General features: G+C 42.1%; 1 long non-coding RNA gene across 1 annotated transcript in view; it reads right to left on the reverse strand.

Annotated features, from left to right (window-relative positions):
* LOC117552708 overlaps positions 1 to 19983 on the reverse strand; it is a 293094-nt gene that overhangs the window by 23370 nt on the left and 249741 nt on the right. Inside the window, exon 4 of the long non-coding RNA XR_004570014.1 lies at positions 2896 to 2965. This is a non-coding gene — a long non-coding RNA (uncharacterized LOC117552708). The remainder of the gene's footprint in view (positions 1 to 2895; positions 2966 to 19983) is intronic.

Genomic DNA, 19983 nt, shown 5'->3' on the forward strand with positions numbered 1-19983 from the left:
TACCAGGTTGTGTTGTCACCACACGCTAACACAACCAATCTCTTTAATCATCTGAAATACAACCACAAAGTGCAATACGACCGGGCAGTAATACAACAAAAAGCAGATGCCCGCTCGACTTCATCCACCACATCATCACAGTCATCGATTCAGGACGCATTGTACAGAGCAACGGCCTACGCGACGAGCTCGCAGAGACACAGAGATATTACAGGTGCCATTACATTTCACATCGCTAAAGATATGTGCCCAGTTAGCACTGTTAGCAATCAGGGCTTTAAGCAACTTGTCAACACGTTGGACAAGCGTTACGTGATGCCGTCTCGGTATTATTTCAGCAGGTATGCGCTGCCTGCACTATATGACAAATGCCGTGGGGAAGTTGAGAGAGATGTGGCTTCAGCTGACTACTTTGCTACCACAACAGACCTATGGTCTAGCCCAGGGGTGCCCAACCAGTCGATCGCGAGATGTGTCTAAAAATAGAACAACAATATTCTGTTTTATGTCCTGTAACATAATCTTCCTGTGCCAGAATAATGCACTTGAACGCATCAAAGCTTTGTGATTGGCCGGCGTCACCCCATGTGTCGGGGCGTGGCTGAGGGTCTTCAGTACAGGTGGCAATATCGTCACCTGCCTGCGCTCATCTCTGAAACCAGACCATATAAACAGCCTGGTGTTTCTTGCAAAACATCTTTAAGAGATGACATGAGCAGTCCTACCAGCATTTGCCATGGTGGCCTAAACATTTTTATTTGGTCTTAAATTGTAGTTCAACATTTATTTCCTGTTACTTCTGGACCATGACGGTTGGCCAGCCTTCAACGTTTAACTGAGTGGAATATGTTGAATATGTTTTACCAAAATGTTGGCTATATGTTAAGGAGTTTTCAGTAGGTTGTGACAGTGCACTGCATCATATTTGATTTAATTTATTTTGGTCTAATTTATTTTTATTTATCATATTAATAATATATGTTTAGTATGGTTTTGGAAGTGCGCTCCAACATATTTGTTGATCTTGTTTATTGGTAAAAATAGTATTTGTTTTAAAGTTCAATAAATGGTCAATGAATAATCGTCAAAATAATCGTGATATCAATTATTGACCCAAATAATCGTGATTATGATTTTTGCCATAATTGCACAGCCCTGTGTTGTATAGGTTATTTTGCATGTAAATGGTCTGCAAAGGCTAAAATCCCAAAGTTACCTCCAGAGAGAGTTTGTCTCCCCTCGCCTCAAACATCTCCATTGGACTACTTTGTATACTTTCATAAAATAGTGACATCACTATGTAACACTTACGCTTCTATTAGCTAGCGCTCCAACACATTGTACGTGTTAGGACATCACTGAGCAGATGACCAATCACAACAGAGCCGGCCAGCTAACCAATCAGAGCAGACTGGGCTCTGGTTTCAGACAGAGGGTGAAAAGAGGTGTAGCAGCACAGGCAGAATGAGAAAAATAAAGTAATGACATTCTGTCAACGACACATTTTCTTTAACTACTTTATTAACTTTCTTTAAAACTTGCATGTTCCTACTTTTCACACAGGGCCGTCTAACATCATGGGGAAAACATATTCAAATGTTGATTTAGTTTGTTGTTTCCTTTCATGTCTAGCCAATAAAAGTGCCATGTTGTTGACAGAACAAAAGGAAAAATACGGGGCGTATCAAAGAAAGTCAAAACGTATGTAGTCATGTTGTCAATGTGCAAGAGACATTCATTTGCAGGAATGAAACAGCTTTGACATTGCGGCTGATGCGGGAAAAATATGGCCTTATCTTCATGAACATGCCAACTCGGCTCGACTATGATCAGGAGAAACAAGGAAGATTGGAGACGGTGAAGAGAAATAGTCCTGAAAGAAGCCTGCAGGTTTGCTAGCGATATTGATATAGCTACTGTGGAGAGAGCAAACACACACACACACACGCACAGGAGGCTTAGAGACTCAATGAAGGCTGTGCTAAAAAAAAAGAAGGAAGAGGCTAACTCTTAGACATCAATAAGAAGTGTGTCTTTGTGTACGTCTGCCCGCATGAAGAGAAGAAGAGACAGAGAGAGGAATGCAATCAGCGAGCGTATGAGCTTTCTCCAGAGTGAGGATTTGGGTCATTTGAAAGAATACGGCTGAATCAGCAACACTGCCGCCACCGCTGAACTTAATCTACTGAGCAGTCCTGCAGGCGGGAGACTGAGCGAGGAAGAGGAGGAAGGGGTGAGGATGTCGGGAGAGGAGAAGATGAAACAAAAGAAGGGGGGGGGGGAGATACAGCGAGAGATACAGGGCGAGATGGGAGCGGCCGGGGAGAAGAGAGATGGGGACAGACAGAGGAAGCGAAAAGCAGTGGGTGAGAGATTTATCAGAGGAGACGGCAGGAGCGTGAGGGGAGAGGGGAGAGGGGAAGGCAAAGGAGAGAGGATGTGAGGGGAAGAGATATCGGAGCCAAACAAGAGGGAGATAGAGAAAGCTCAACCACTGTCTGCCAGCTCTCATGGATTGTTCTCCCCCATCAGATTAACAAGAAAGGGGTTGAGAAGTCACCCCCCTCCCCCTTTCCTCTGCTTATTTTATTATCTTCTGACATTAACCCCATTTTATTCTGTCTCATTCGCTTGATCCCACCCAGCACTCGGTCTTTGATTTAACACACACAGAAACACTAATTGTTTTTAAAGTCTAGATCAACTCTGAATCACATCATTGCTCTTGAAGCATGTTGCACTTACAGCTCTGGTGCTGCTTTGCTATCAGGCAGAACCTAAAGCATCGTATAATGGGTTTTACGGGAAGAATGTTGGAAGTCACTGGATGAATCTTCTTGGAGACATATGGGACACTTCCCCTACAAAATGAACATTTTTAAAGCAATTACTCACCTTGTGATACTCGATTTCTTGAAGGTCGGTTTTCTCGTATGCACCAATGGTGAATGAAGGATCCAGAAACCTGATCAAAAGAAAATGTTAAAACAGATAAACAAAAAAAAAACAGGCATTTACAAAATGTCACATTCATCTCAGTTCTTCCCAAACATGCCTTTTTTGCCTAAACTCTTTACTGCTTATTAACCTTTTTGCAGTTGAGTGCAAAGTGCCACTGGATTCTTTGTTTATCCTGGAGGCATTAGAGAAAAAGAAAGTTCAAGAACTCAGGAACTCAAGGTGAGAATTGATCCTTTTGGGTCTAAAGTGTTTCTATAAAACTACCAACCTGCATGGCTTGTATTGACTTTTAGAGAAGTCACCTCTCTGTCAAAGTGAATCTTGTTTTTACATCGACCTTACACTAAGTCACAGAGAAGATTGCTGTCCCTCCAGGGTGAGTATGCTCAATATTAGTTGTGTAACATATTTCACGACCGACTGAAATGTTTGGGTTCCCTCTGATAGCAATCCAGGACCGAAAACATGTCCGGTGATACTTAATAGGAAGTAGCAAGTTAGTTAATGTACTTAAATATTATAATAAAACACAGAAAAACTAATAAGCCACTTAACATGATCAAGTTAAAACTCAGGGTCCAAACTGCTTACTGGTTTTTACAGTATATCTTATATTTGCTTTTCTACTCAAGTAACACCTTTTCTATCACCTCTTCTTCATCATTATAAATAGTCAAATCCCTGACTTTATTAGAAGTTGATCGACTTGTGGTAAACATAATCCAACAGATTTTCATGCATTCGAGTTTTAACCATTAGTGTCTCGATGTAAATGTTAAAGTGCAAAGTAATTCATTATTGACTTTTATCAACACACAGGAGCCTCCACAAATACAGTTGCAAGAAAAAGTATGTGAACCCTTTGGATTCTCCACACATAGCGTTGTGTGTTCCTTCCAAACAACTCAACTTTGGTTTCATCTGTCCACAGAATATGTTGCCAGTAGTGCTGTGGAACATCCAGGTGCTCTTTTGCAAACTTCAAACGTGTAGCAATGTTTTTTCTGGACAGCAGTGGCTTCCTCCGTGGTGTCCTCCGTGGTGTCCTCCCATGAACTCCATTCTTGTTCAGTGTTTAACGTATCGTAGATTCGTCAACAGAGATGTTAGCATGTGCCAGAGATTTCTTTAAGTCTCTAGCTGACACTCTAGGATTCTTCTTCACCTCATTGAGCATTCTGCGCTGTGCTCTTGCTGTCATCTTTACAGGACGGCCACTCCTAGGGAGAGTAGCAACAGTGCTGAACTTCCTCCATGTATAGACAATTTGTCTTACCGTGGACTGATGAACATCAAGGCTTTTAGAGATACTTTTCTAACCCTTTCCAGCTTTATGCAAGTCAACAATTCTTAATCGTAGGTCTTCTGAGAGCTCTTTTGTGCGAGGCATGGTTCACATCTGGCAATGCTTCTTAAGAATAGCTAATTCAAAACTGGTGTGTATTTTTTATAGGGCAGGGCAGCTTTAACCAACACCTCCAATCTCGTCTCATTGATGGACTCCAGGTTGGCTGACTCCTGACTCCAATTAGCTCTTGAAGAAGTCTTTAGGGTCTAAGGGTTCACTTTTTCCACCCTGCACTGTGAATGTTTACATGGTGTGTTCAATAAAAACATGAAAACATATAATTGTTTGTGTGGTATTAGTTTAAGCAGACTGTGTTTGTCTATTGTTGTGACTTAGATGAAGATCAGAACACATTTTATGACCAACTTATGCAGAAATCCAGGTCATTCCAAAGGGTTCACATACTTTTTCTTGCAACTGTACAGTCTTCATATATAGCTTTGGCTTTTACCCAACTGAGCCAAACACTGGACACTTGCCGGACGAAGCAATGTATGAATGTATCGACTAAATAAGAGAAAAACAGTTTCAAATCAAATTGAATGATGTTATTGAGAAGCAACAATCTAAAAATATTCAGCAGATATTTTACTTAATTTACCCTTTATCAAATCATGGTTTGCTTAAAAAGTCCCTATTTTGCATTTAATAGAATCAAAATGTTAGTGTGTTGAAGTTTTAAATCTGTGAAAAACAACAGTTAATAAAATAAGTGCGTACTGACTTTTTGGCTCTGCACCCTATTAAAGAATAGCTCCAATTAATTTGTAAAAAGCAAGGTTGCTATATTCCTGAATAGAGCCCGACATGACAACAGCACGAATCAGGGCCAGATCCAATCATACCTGTTCAGCTGGAAAAAACAACAACTTCACAAATAAGTATTCTATTCTGCTTTTCAACAAATTGGATGGAGATTTGCCATCTAGAACCCAGCTCATGAACACAACATCCCCCCCTCTCTCCCCCCCCCCACTCTCTGCCTTCAGGTCTGTCTCCTCACCACGAGATGGCAGGCGTGCTATGCGCCGCCACCAGAAGCCCCTCTCCCTCGGCTGAGCCTAATGGCATGTGGCGGCTGGTGCCTGTGAGTAATGCCGCAGGAAAATGCGTTCCATAACCTATTGTTCTTATTGGAAGAGAGGAGGAAGAGAGGAGAGGGACACAAACAAAACAAACAAGAGAGGAAGAAAAGGACAGAGAGAAAACGAGTGGCACCAGGCGAGCGCCGTGGGTGAGGCTTGTGCGGTCCTATCTTCTGACAGGAGGAGGGAGGGGGGGGGGGGGGTTACTGGGTGATACAGAGGCAGCAAATGGTCTGCTGATGTAGTTGGTGTATTCAACACTTGTGCAGACACACAGAGACACATATACTTTACTGCTTTAATGCTCCGATTTGCAGTATGGGGGGGGAACGTGATTCTAAAGGCTCACTGACTGAATGTGGACCTTCTTTCTTTGTGCTTTGTTTATACTAATGAAATGGTTACACTCGCCTCACAACACAAATCAATGCCCAGGTTGAGACTTCTCTCCGATCTTTAATGAGAACATTCGGAATCTTTCTTTAATTTGAAGGAAACTTAATATGCTGTGCAGCGCAGAACTGCCTCCCTAATTTTCCTAAATAAAAGAGACGTCTCCTGTGAAGCTAATGGGCTGCAATTAGCAATCGTTAATGACATAGAGACACAAATGTATTTTACAAATATTGGAGACTTAAAAGGAGCACAAATGAGGACAAGAGGGTAGACGCCTAAAAGTAAACAAAGCAGTATTTTCTGTAATTAGATTCCTGCTGATGATGAAATCCTCCCATCAGGATGTATTGGCCCGGGGTCTGCAGGGGGCGAGTTGATCAGTCAGCGTGAAGCCTGCGTACAGCTTCTCTGACTGCAGTCTGACACACAGCAGGGCTCGGTGTGTTTTTGAGGGTGTACTGTACACAGCGTGGGTTCAGTGCACTGCCCACTAAATCACTGTGCGAAAACAACAAGGAATGTATAGATCTTTCTTTTAGAAAAAGATAGCAAAGTTAGAGAGCCTGTGATTGAATCCAAATATATAACTTAATTAGTTAAGACTATTATCTTTGTTACTGAATCACTCTTTTCATCAATATTATCTCTAATTGTGTGTTTAGAGCAACATGTGTGGATTTAGTTTCCTTTGGATTATATTAAAATACATGCAATAATATAAACTAATGTGGTTATTATCTTGAACACAAATATAAGCAGCCATACCTACACATATATAACATATTAGTGATATTCTTCATATCAGAGAAGGGAGAGAAAGGGGTAATACTTTGTCAATGCCACACATAACGATGTAAAATACCCCCCACCTTTTCAAAATCTGCCTCATGCCCCCCTCTGTGCCTCACACTTCCTCTTCTCCCTTTACTTTCCCTTTTTTATTCCCTAATGCCGGATTAGATGAAAATCCAAACACTTTTGTTTGCTTAAAAAGAGAAAAAGAGGGCAGGGGGTTCGGCTGGTGGTATGACTCATGAGCGAGGCTTGATTTTCAGATCGTTATATCCTCCTGAGAAGCTTCTGAGTACAGCTTGTAGAGCAGAGGAAAAAGGCAGGAAGCCATCTCGCTGGAGTTTACTTCCCCTCATCTCCCCACTGCTGGCTAGAGAGGGGTTCCCCATTAAAGTGCTTGTGACCTTTGCAATAGAGGGGCAGGGGTTTGATTGGACCTTTTTGTTAAATTGGGCTCACAACGAGCACAGGCACAGCGAGGGCCCATTTACTGGCCGCAGCCGCTGCATGTGAGCCAGAGAGCTGTGGCGCCCACACTGCTGGTGCTATGAAAAGACAGCTGCAGCATCGGGGTCTTTCTATTTTTACAGAGAGATACTGTACTTACTAAAACCCACTTTACTCTATAGAGCTGCAGTGACAGTTTGAATTCATATTTCTTTTAGGCATTAAGAATACAGGAAGCTGCATTTATAACTGTACTTGTGTGTTGGGTGAAGTAAAAATAATAGATTTGATAGAAATTGATTATGAAAAAAGACTACATACAGTCAGATATGGGTAATACGTGCTATGATTATAGATAGATAGATCGATAGATCTTTCATTTTGTCATTGAACAGGTACAACGAAATTACAATAAACTCAAGGTGCCAACACGCAACAACAAGACAATATAAAAACAACAAGACACCATAAAAACAATAAATGGGACTTAAATAGACATGATAGGGAATATGTACATAAATAAATAATAAATTAAATTGCACGATTCCCCTCGTATTGCACGGAAGGCTTATATAATTTAAATATTAGCAGCGTTTAGTGCACATATGGCCCTGGGGAAAAAACTGAACTTGAGTCTGTTTGTCCGGGAAGACATGGTACAGAAGCGCCTGCCTGAGCGCAGCCGTACAAAGTGCTCGTTACCCGGGTGGTGTGGATCCTTGAGGATTTTGACTGCCTTCTTAAGGCAATGAGAGCTGTACAGTACCTCCAGGGAGGGGAAGGGGCAACCGATGATCTTCTGGGCCGAGTTGATGACCCTTTGGAGTGCACCCCTCTCTGCGGCTGTGCAGCTGAGGAACCCACACGCAGATGCAGTAGGTGAGGATGCTTTCCACGGCGCAGCGATAGAAGGACACAAGCAGATCCTGTCTGAGGTGGTAATTCCTGAGTATTCTCAGGAAGTAGAGTCTCTGCTGTGCCTTCTTGACGGTTTCCGTGGTGTTGGTCCTCCAGGACAGGTCCTCCGCCAGGTGAACACCCAGGAATTTGATCACTGAGACTCTCTCCACACAGCCTCCATCAATGTACAGGGGCTGCATGACGGTCTTCTTCCTCCTAAAGTCAATGATCATTTCCTGGGTTTTCAGCTTGTTCAGCTGCAGGTTGTTTACTTTGCACAACGCTAGCAGTTGCTCCACCTCTTCCATGTACGCGGTCTCGTCACCCCCTGAGATGCAGCCCACCACGGTGGTATCATCAGCGCACTTTATGATGGAGTTGCTGATGTGGGCGGGGACGAGATCATAGGTGTAGAGGGCGTATAGTAGGGGGCTCAGCCTGCAGCCCTGTGGTGATCCGGTGCTGTGACTGAGGGACGTGGAGGTGTGGGTGCCAATCCTCACTCTCTGGGGGCGATCAGACAGGAAGTCCTTAATCCATAGACACAAGCAATGGGATACTCCCAGGACTGATAGCTTGGTCGCCAGTCTGTCAGGGAGGATGGTATTAAATGCAGAGCTGAAGTCCACGAAGAGCATCCGTGCGTAGCTCCCCCTACTCTCCAGGTGAGACAGGGTAGAGTGGACAGCTGTGGCGATGGCGTCCTCCGTGGACCTGTTGGCCCTGTAGGCGAACTTGTGGGGGTCCAGACCGGGAAGGAGGGATGAGACGATGTGGGGACGGACCACCTTCTCAAAAACTTTAGCGGGGGTGGAGGTGAGTGCCACTGGACGGTAGTCATTTAGGCAGCCGATGTTGTTCTTTTTCGGCACCGGGATGATTGTGGATGTTTTCAGGCAGGATGGGACGATGGCCTGGGACAGGGACTGGTTGAAGATCTTGGTGAAGATCCCCGCCAGCTGGTCAGCGCAGTCTCTCAGCACCCGTCCCAAAACTCCGTCCGGCCCCGCTGCTTTCCTCGGGTTCACTGCCTTCAGTGTGCGTCTCACCTCGTGCTCCGTGAGGGTGATGCTGCTGAGGGCAGGTGGATGTAATGGTGTGGCTGCTTCCGATAGCCCCGTCTCATAGCGGGCGTAGAAGGATTCCAGCTCCTGCGCCAGCTGAGAGTCACCCCCGTCGGCCGAGGGGTGGCTGGGTTTGTAGTTGGTCATCTGCTGGACCCCCTGCCACACCCGCCTGGAGTCGTTGCCCCGGAAGCAGTCCTCAATCTTCCCCTTGTAGTCCATCTTGGCCTGCTTGATCCCCCGCTTCAGGCCGGCTCTGGCAGTGCTGTACAGTATTAGTATTTTTAAAGAGTAAATTACGACTTTGGGTCAGCAGAAGAAGCTGTAAACCACAAAATTGACATATAATTATCTTATAAAATCCAAACAGCAATCACGCTTGTGTGGTAATAAAGAAAACAGTTGCCTGTTCACACAGCCTAGACGAAACAACATTAGAATTCAGAGTTGTGCCACCCGTATTCCACTTTTAGCTCTTTTTTGGTCTCCATCCATTCCTTAGGTTCAAATCTGGCTTGTTTGCCTTTGTCTGTCTGCTAGAACAGCCAGGTCCCTTAAACCGCATTATCAAATTGCGTTATTAATAACGTTTCGAGGAAAACTAATGCCAAGCATTTTCTTATAGCACCTATGTTTCCCTAATTGGCACGCAGTTTTATGGAAATGTAATTTTTTGTGAAAAGGGTGGCTACCCAGGTAGAGGGCCATTCTTTTTGGATTTGTTCAACTTCGCACTACTGGAAAAACAAACGACCTCCCAACCAAAACAAAGCGCTGAAAGACGCTAGAACACTCTCTGGAGTTGACCTGTCGGTTGATCATTTTATGTAGTTTCCCCTCTGCGAGTGACCTCTTTCACATTATTCGTAGTTACTTGATCAATTGTTTTACATTTTTTTTAAAGAAATGCAGCGCTAACATGTAATTACCATATTTAAGTAGCACTTCAAAAAAGCACTAGTAAAATCGAATCAAACTGTGAAAAGGCGTTGTTTTTCCACAAGTAAAAAAACACAGCTGAAAAAGTGGTCAGAAATGTTTATTGTACATGTATTATCTATAACAGACCAACATATCTACGAGATAAAGGCTATAGTCGACACAGCGGCTGACATGCCATTGAAGTGTGAAAATGCTACAGATGCACTTTGTCAAAGCACTGGATATATTGTCTCTCACTCTCTCTGAGTGCTTTTGATATTTCAAAATGGCTCTCTCCATTTATATGTGAATAATCTTTTGTCGGAGTCTCTTCTTTTCTGATTTTAGCCTTCACTCACAAGTCTTGTCATCCTGCAATCCTCTTAAAGCAGTTTCTTGTCGAAAGGAAATCAGACAAAAGTAATCACCACTCCCACACCCTGCATCCATCTGCCATCTACTCTTTTATACCACCATTTCTATTGGCCTTCTCTCTGTGTCTTTTTCTCTTTCTCATTACTTTGTATGAGTGTGTGTAACTGCCTGAGCCAGATGTGGAACCCTACAGTAAATGGGCTTCACTTTGACACATTTTCACATGCAGACACTGCGACTGGCTGGAAAACACTGCTATAATGTAGTATGTTCATATACTGTACTGTATGTGGCAAAAAAGCAGTCATTTTCCACTCCGCGTGTGGGACAATCTTTGGAGGAAAAATGGCGCATCCCCATTTGTTTGTAAGTTATAATAATGGATTCATATCAGGAACAGCATGTTGGGATGTAGGGCCATGAGAAGGAAATAGGAGGAATATAAGGACAAAGCATAGTGGTAGGGAAGGACGCTAATAGTCTTGGCAGACTTGTAGAAACTTTGTGTCCAACTTAACTGTCTCTTTGTTTGGGCTGCCATCAGCTAACGTGCACCGCATAGCAATTCCTCCCCTGGTGCAGAAGTGATTCTCTTAAATGGACACCTTTTCCTCCACCTCCATCCCTCAGTTTAAGTCAATTATATCCTAATTCGGTTTATCAAGTACAAAGATGATGGATGATGACATTGATGATGATGATATTCGATAGCGAGGTGAATGCGATACATCCGGAGTAGAGAACATGCACTTTTTTCTAAATGAAAAGATTCTTTCTGTGCGTGTGGATGTGACTTCCTGTAGCCGCAGCCTTTTTAATCACCAGATCAGCTAACAGTGCGACTGTGACTGTGTTTAATAAATGGAGCGTCATATCTATTTCAAATGCACACAGACACACAGAGGCGCATGAGTTAATCTGAAGCGACATTGACTTTAATAGCCACTTTAAATGCCTTTATTATTTTAAAGCACTTTATGAGGTGCCCCTGGTGTGGAAGAGAGTACAGCATGAGATTGGACTTGAATCACGGCAACAAAAGCTGGCGCAGACTCGTCTAATACCCCCCCCCCCACCCACACCCACCCCCCTCCTTTTGGCTATTTGCAGGTTGCAGAATAAGTCGGGTTTATTACAACTTAAAGTGGTCTGTCCGAGATTTAGTATTGCACTTTAATAAAATTGGCCAAGACGGAAAAAAAAGGGGAAATGGTAAAAATGGCAGTAATAGAGGCAGACATGTACTGACTTTTAGTCTGGAGTGTGAGTCAAATAGCTTCAAAGCTGCATCATACAATCCCCATAATGCAACTCAGAGCATATTTCACTAGACTCCCTAAAATGTCTCCACAATAAGTGTACTGACCTTTTATGTGTACTGTAGCATTTGTTGGAGTCTCATCTTTAAAGTTTTGGGGCGTAAATCCTGTCAATTACAACAATATTGTCAAAAGCTGAGACATTGGAAGGGTTTAGTTTTCTTTCCAAATATAAATGCATCTCTCCATTGTCTATTTTCCTACATGTCAGGGTTTATTTTGCATTGTCTTTGATGTCTTATCCACCACACAGGCACATCTGTAAGTTGCCAGTCATTGGTATGCACCACCATGAGTGATTTTATTCTATCCACAGAGGAAAGAAGCCACACAAGGAGAGCGAAGGATTCAAAAGGTGCTGTCTTGGTAAACACATGTAGTCTAACCCAGTTATGACCTTCCGTCTTATCAGTATTTTGAATGTGGCTCTTGTTTACCTTTAATGCATGACTAAAAAGCTGCTGAGGCAATACAAAGCTGCCTAGAGGTCATTAAAATGTGAAGACACTTCCTTATCCTGATGAAAAAAAGAGACTTTTCATTAAAAGACTGGCACAAACAAATCTGTGTCTAAACTGGAGACAGAGGAAGATTACCTCCATCGCGCCACGAGCTAGTGCAGAGAAAACTCACAGACACATCCATAGCCTACACTTATCAGCTGGGAAATTACACAATGCTGGTACCAAGGGGACTTAAATATTAATTCCCAGCCTGGTGAATATAAAAATAAATCCTTTTGCTAATCGTGCCGGGAGATGCTCGACGGCGGCAAAAAGGTTTTGTGTAAATTACTAAAAGATTAGTTCCTTCGCTGGTTTATCAACAGGACCAAACCACCGAGGTGCACTCCTCAAGCGCCGAGAATTCCTCTAAAACTTCCACACTGGAAATGTAAGGATTTAACAAGTGTGTTTGTGCATGTGTGTGTGTGTGTGTGTGTGTATGTTAAATGTCCCAGCAGCTCCTTTGAAATCCTGCGATTGTCTCTGGTGAAACAAGATAGTGATGGCGCTTTGAAGGTGCGAAGCTGTGACAGGATGGTATTACCTGCGTCAGATATCGCTACGCGGGAAGTTTTGGTCAGACGGACGTTTGTCACATGTGACGAGAAAACGCTGTTATTTTTCATGGGATTAGAGCGCATTAGCCAAGGTGGGTGCCAGTCAAAACACACACAGTTGTGTTTACTATTCTTAATCTTTAGCAGGAAATAAACATTGGTAGCAAAAGAGAATTGAAGCTTCTCTCTACGTCACCAATGAACACTGATTACTGGCCCATTTAGTGGACATTTTAGCTTTTAACTGAAATAGTCGAGGGACATTTTGTATCACACACTTAGCTAAAATGTTAAAGCACCTTAGAAGATTACCCGTTGCTTAAGGCCTCACTTGGATATGATAATATACAGAGGTGCCAATGCGCCTTATAATGAAATAGCCAATTTGCGAGGAAGAGACAGTTATAATATCTCAATAAAAAACAGCCTCCACAACTGACCAGCATCAGCACTGCCCACGGTTATGTCAAGATTTGCTTGCGGTTGCACATAAAAGTTTATGAGCTTGCTACACTTAAGGATATAGACTTCCTGGTCCTCTTTGTGTTTAAACCACAGGACTGGCTTCTCACAGGAGTCAGAGCTGATCAATTAAAAGCTTATTGATCTGTTATGGAGGCGGCGGGAGTGATAGTGGAAAGGAACATGGTAATTGCTTTGCCACATAAAGCCGTTCTCAATCCCACCTCCTCAGCGTTAAATACACACTTGGAATTAATAAAAGATCCGATCACGTCAGGGACTCGGCTTTAAAGCCTCATGGCAGGTAATACTTTAGAAACGTGTGGTCGAGGTGATGTGGTCACCAATGAAAGGACTCATGTTGCTTTACAGATACACTAGGTCTGAATGAAAGTGTTCAAGGTTAGAGAACTGTACCCTTTCAAAGCATGTTCTCTGTGAAATCTGGTAGTTTCTTTCCCTGAGAATACACCATGAAAGATCAATTTCTTTCTCCCCAAGGCATGCATTGCTTGCTTTTTCCCGATATCATATAGATTACGGTGACTGGTGCACAGACACACTGCGCAGTGCGCACATGCCTCTTTTAGATACGGATAAAGAGCTTAGGCCTACACACCTTTCTTTCAACCCTTCATCGCTTGATTTTTCCTCCTTCTCCTTTGTCACTTTCTCACCCCTCTCGAGCACAAACAGAAACTTACACACACATGCTCACACACCCCTGGAGCTTAATTTGCAATAGAAGACTACTTCATTTGAATGTCTTTGATGTAGTGTGGCTTTGCTCAAATTAAGTATCTGATCCCAATCCCCTGGACAGATCCACGTGGGCGTATCGGTGTAACCAACCAACCAACCAACCAATCAACTAGTAGCCTCCTCATCCTACTACTAGCTCCTTTTCTTTGTGTTCCTCACCTACAATGAATATGCCGTCCCCTCTCTAGACCCATCACCCATCTACCCTTCACCAATTTCATTCATTTACAGTTTTAACAAGCGTGCTTACGTGCCTCGTCATCCGGGTAATTTATGGAGATGGGGTCTCGGGCTCTGTCCCCTGGTGGCCGTGTGGCCTTGATACGTTGCTGAACTTGTCTTTGGACTACACAAGTCTTAAGGAAGAGGGGAAATGTAGAGGGATGGATGTTTTCAAGAGCCAAACTGGTGTTTTTGCAAGTTTGTCTTTACTACAAATCCTGTCTAATTGACATGTTCCTTTATTGCATTATTATTGCATATACTTTGATTTGAATACTGTATGGAAATCAATACATTAATTAATAAGTACATATTTTTTAAGCTAAGGGCTCCTGTTCCGCAACGTGCTTTCGAGTTTTAATAAAGGTTATAATGCAATCATCTAAGTATTAGTCTCAAGTGTCAGTGGCACACACTGATACAGACATGTGACTTTAAGGCAGGGGTCGGCAACCCGCGGCCCACGGGCCACATGCGGCCCTTTAAGCCCTCTGCTCTGGCTCCCTTGAGCTTAGACGAAAATAAGAAGGAAATAAAATAAAAGTATTTTTAGGACTATTTATATTTTGTTGCATGGTTGAAAATGTTTCGTAAAACGGTTTTTATTAGGTCAACTAAAATATGCGTCACATCCTGCTACGGTCCCGCGCGAGCGCCTTTTCTTGGAGGCGAATAACCTGACCCCCGGCTCGATGAGCGAACTATGGATAAATCAAAGAAAAGTGCCGGAGGAACACAGGATTTAATTCTGTGTGGACAGAGTTATCTGCTTTCACAGCAAACGATGCTGGTTTACCGGTATGTTTGATATGTAGAGAGAAGTTGTCAACGGTGGTGCAGCCTTTACGTATCGAGGAACAACACGGGAGAGGAAGACAGCTGACGATCTTCAGTCATAATTCAATGGGGTATGTCATTTATTTCAGAAAACACTTTTTGTTATATTCCATGGAATGCTCTTAACGTCCCGATAGCAATGAATATATTAAATGCTTTGACAATAAATACATAAAAAAATGAATCTCTGGAAGCCGTAGCGCTGTAAAAAGCACGACCAATCATCTGAGCCGGCCCGGCTAAAGTAACTGGATAGCCTACCTGCCTGTCAGCCTTCCATCTGTGCACAAACTTATCTCGTGCCCTCATTGGTCATGTGCGCGTTCGTGTGTGTTGGAGGAGTGGCTCTGTAAGAAAGTCTGAAGGAAGAGGCATATTTTCAAATTCTAGCGCACTCGAGCTGGTTTCTCCATTCTTACCTACCCTACCTTTAACTCTTTTTAGGGTGCAGCTATATGTTTTATTTATTTCAAAGTGGGCCCATTTTAATAATATTTGTTTTCCTTCAAATGTGCAGAGGACTCTCCAAGTGCTGTGTTTAATTTATTTTAAAGTAGGCCTGTGTATTATTTTAAATTCTCCTTATAAGAGTTCTTTGTTTCTTATTAGAGGTTAACAGTTTTATATCATGTAATAAATAGCCTAATAAATGCAAAAAAAACTGTAGTTTTTGTCTGATATAACAAACTATGAAATATGTTTTGCGGCTCCAGACAAAAAATGTTTTGGAAAAAGGAGCAAAATGACTCTTTTGGTCAAAAAGGTTGCAGATCCCTGCTTTAAGGGATTAAAGCATGCCTAAGCCCAGGTTTGCCATTGACTGTGAACATAAAGGAGAAAAGAAAAGGGCAGCTGAAAATGTGCAGATTAAACAAACAGGCCATGGTATGTTCTAGGTGCTCCAGGTGCATGCATTGCTGGAGTGGCACAGTAAATATACTCACACATCTACCTTATTGGGGCTAATCCTGTGCGCACACCCTGACGGGCTTACAGATGCCCCCATAGACCCCACCAGCGCCGGCAAACATGAAGAGCATTGCTGAAGTGTTCTATTCAGGGCATAAGCACGCTGCAAAATGTATTGAAATGACCCATACGTAGAAAGAAGCTGGCAGACAGCAGCCCCAGAAGTACTAATTATGATGATGAGGGAGTGGGCAAACACTGAGGAGTATCAAATGGCATGTGTTGAACAATAACATTATTACCTGCTCTTACGTGAAAAACAAATTCATTATGCAAACATGTAATTTTTATTCTTGAAAATCCAACTAAAAGCGTAACAATAATGACATTTAATTAACCTCACTAACTGTTAGCTGGAAAATAATGGTGTTTGCTTTCGAAGGTTTGAAGAAATAGCTCACGTATTGTTGAAAATAGCCATAAAAAAAGGTGCTTTCTTGACAAGAATTAGATAAGATAATTACTGCGGTAATGTTTGAGCGAAAAAGAAAAGGTATCCATTATCTCATGAAATATGCGCATATTTGAACACATTTCAGGAACCGAAATCTGAACTTTGGATAAAGTCAGGTTCAAAATGATTGTTTCATTTTGTAGTCATATTAGTATCTAAGGCTTTTACAGAAGGGATTTTGGATATCTCTTTTTATCATTCCATAAATCAGAAAATACTGTCAATAGCCCTAAAATATCAATTTTCACCATGTTTTTAGGTATACAATGTTATATAATTCAGGCTATGAATGACATATGAACAAACCCTTCTGTAAAAGCCTTCATAATATTGATAGGAATATAACTGGAAGGTTTGGTGTATGTACGTGCTACTGAAGTTGACATTTCGGACTCAGAGTAGGAGAAAAAACTCATTTTGAGAAAACGACCTTTAAAGATTGCAGTGAGGCGCTAGCTAAACCCTCCTGTTCTTTGGATGACAGCTTGCGCCTCGACGCACTCCGTGAAGGTATTTCATGTTCGGGGTCATTTGTTTTTTATATAACCTTGCTTCGTGCAAGTGACAATTGTTGTCGTCTTCTCTGTGAACGGTTTTTTCGCCGTTCTTTTGCCATTTTGAGATTTACATTTCTAGCGGAAAGCTAACCTGGAAGTGTTTTATCACACCACGTGACGCATCTGAACGAATCACGTTGTCATAAATTGACACCAGCCAATGAGATTTCGTTTCTTGGTTTAAGACCCCTTTGTGCTTTCACGATTGGTTTCTGATACAAAGGAAATGACCATATTTGGATCCGATGAGATTGTGCAGGAGAGACGGAGCTTTCCAACGATACCTCTGTTGACATGGTGCACACAGCGGTCGCGGTACTTTATGTTACGTTAGAATGCTAACTTTTGGTGAATTTAGGAGAAACCTACAGACGCAAATAGACAAACTATAGTAAAATAAACACTTAAATGTGTATTTTGTACGTTGTCCTTCCAAAAGCCTGAAAGAAAACATGTTATGGAATTAAAATAGCACAAAATCTCAAAATTGACCATTGCATGAAAAACGATGTTTTTGCCTGCCGTGTCTCGCCTTAAACAGGATGGCATTTTATCACAGCAGAATTTAACTTTATCTCCGATATAATTCTGATCAGGCATTAGCTCTGCCTCCTCTTCTTCTTTTTTTCAAGCTCTTTCAAGCTACCAAGATCCGTGTTTCTCTAACAGGGCTGCAAAAGAGGAGTTTGCTATTTTGAAAAAAAAACTTCACAGACATGTTTTGTATAGGTATGGCCCTACAATATATTTTTCAAATATAGCATGATAGGTCCACTTTAAATTATGAAAAAATTGAATTACTTTTGTTTAAGTTATTGGTTATGTGCCAGAATATGTCTAATTTAACTTGATAGTGTATACAGCTAGTAAGTGCATTTTCCAAAAGGTCAAATTAATCCATCTTATGTCAGTTTTAATACTAAAAGAGCCTTCTTTCCACCTTTCTTAAGCTCTTTTCTGTTCTTTGGTTTTAGCGCCTGGCCGACGCGCTCACACATCACTCAGAGATATATTGTTTGTTTTTGGTACATTTATTTCCATGTTATCGTTTCCATTTATTCACTGTTCGATCTCTTCTTTAAAGACAAATGAAGGTATCTTACCAGACGATGTTGAAACAGTTTTCGTCACTTAAATAAAACAAATCTTAACTTCTCTGCAGTGCAATGCAGCGGTCAAAAAACCGTGTGGCTTCATAACCAAAATAGAACACAGAGTATAATCAGCAGGACTCTTTTAACCAGCTGAGGCAATCGCAGCACCAATCAGCCGCTCCGCCCAACCGTGGCTGCGGATCCCGATCAAATGACACCAATCAATTATACCCCATTACATACATTAAATGATTAAATAATCAAAATAATAAATCAACGTTTTGGCCCCAACAAATAGAGTTCCTAAAACATAATTTAAAGCCCATTGTACATAAAGATTTACCTTAAAGGCACACACTCAAGCAGCAGAGCAGAGATGATCTAAAAGCAGAATCTGTGTTACCTTAATCAAAAGTAAACATTTCAGGCACCCCCTGTGTGATTTGTACCTCAACTGCCCTCTAAATTATGAGAATATCTCACCTCTAGTTTGCACTTTCTGCCACAACCTCCTTGACCTTCAAGAGCGTACACAAGGCGCCTTTTCTGAAGTGTTCACTCATTGGGTTAGTGTTTGAAGTGTGGAGGACGGCATTCATTGAGGTTAAACAGGGGTAAAGAGGGTCGGCATCAAGTAAGCCTTTAAAGATTGCGACGCGTTGAAGTGTCTTATCATAAACACTCCGTCTGTGCCTCATTATTTCTGAACCTGTACTGAACACGATGCACAGTAACATGGACTTAGCATATCTATCCTTTAACATTATGTGTGCGGAAATCTACAAATCTCTGAAGAGACGATCCACACTGACTGCAAACACAAAGAGCTGTCACCATAGCAGCCATTTCATGCATTTAATCTGTTGTTTTGCTGCTAAATTTCCCTATTCACTGAGTTAATAGAGAAAAGCCGCCCTCTGGTTCTCCATTCGTTGGAGGCGGGGATTTCTGGAGTTAGTTTAGTTGTTGTCTGGCCTTGCTTTGCTTGTTTACCTCTGATCACAAAGGAGAGGCTGATAATGTGGCAGCAGAGTCAGGACCGCTGGCCCTTTTTGATGAGGAGAAAGGTCTGTTTGACTAATTACCCTGGTGGTCAGACACACTTGTTTTTCCAATGCCACATTTTAACATCTTCTCTCACTGGCACTCTGATTATTTTTCGTCCTCGGCTCCTGGGCACATGCGCTGAGCCATGACATCTGTTGCTGATATTTGCATTTGAATTAGCGCTCAGAATCACTATTTATTGATTACCTGCAATTACCTTTCTTTTCTTCCTAGGTTCACCATTTGTTAAAGGGTATTTTTACTGCTTTCATGGACTCATTTCTCACCTTCATTGTTTTCCCTTTCTCAATTTTCTCCTTTCGGACTCCAGAGTTTGGGCTTGGCTGCAGTTCACCTTTACCAAAGGTGACTAATGCACAAATCATTCTTTGACATGAAATCTATAATCTGCAAAGTGGATCAAATAACTCCTAAATGCACCAATAGGCCAGGAGTTATTGATGGCTATTGCATTGGACTGTAGGGGAGGGAGAGAAAAAACAACCACACCTGTGGTAATGGTCCGATCACTCCAAAGAGTCCAGACGTGTATTTAACAATTAATAAACAACATGTCCATTATCAAATCCTTACTTTCATATGAGCAATGATTTAAGGTTGGGCCTTAATGGAATAATATTTATGAAGTTTTAGCTTAAATCCCCTTCCATTTAGTGTGAGGCTTGTTCGCACATTGTTATGCATTTTAACCTATTTGATATATCAGCAAATATAAATTTCTCTCTGGGCACAAAAATCCATCTATGGCCATTTTCAGGAGTTGGGTTCCATTTTGTCTCCTGATGAAGAGCTTTGTATGGACCACCTGCGCTCAAGGTTTGGACAAGCAGAACTCTGATTGCAAGGTGGACGGAGCACATGCAGCCAGGGAAGAGGCACCATGCCGG

The sequence above is a fragment of the Gymnodraco acuticeps genome, unplaced genomic scaffold, assembly GCF_902827175.1.
Source record: "Gymnodraco acuticeps unplaced genomic scaffold, fGymAcu1.1, whole genome shotgun sequence".
NCBI classification, from domain to species: Eukaryota; Metazoa; Chordata; class Actinopteri; order Perciformes; family Bathydraconidae; genus Gymnodraco; species Gymnodraco acuticeps.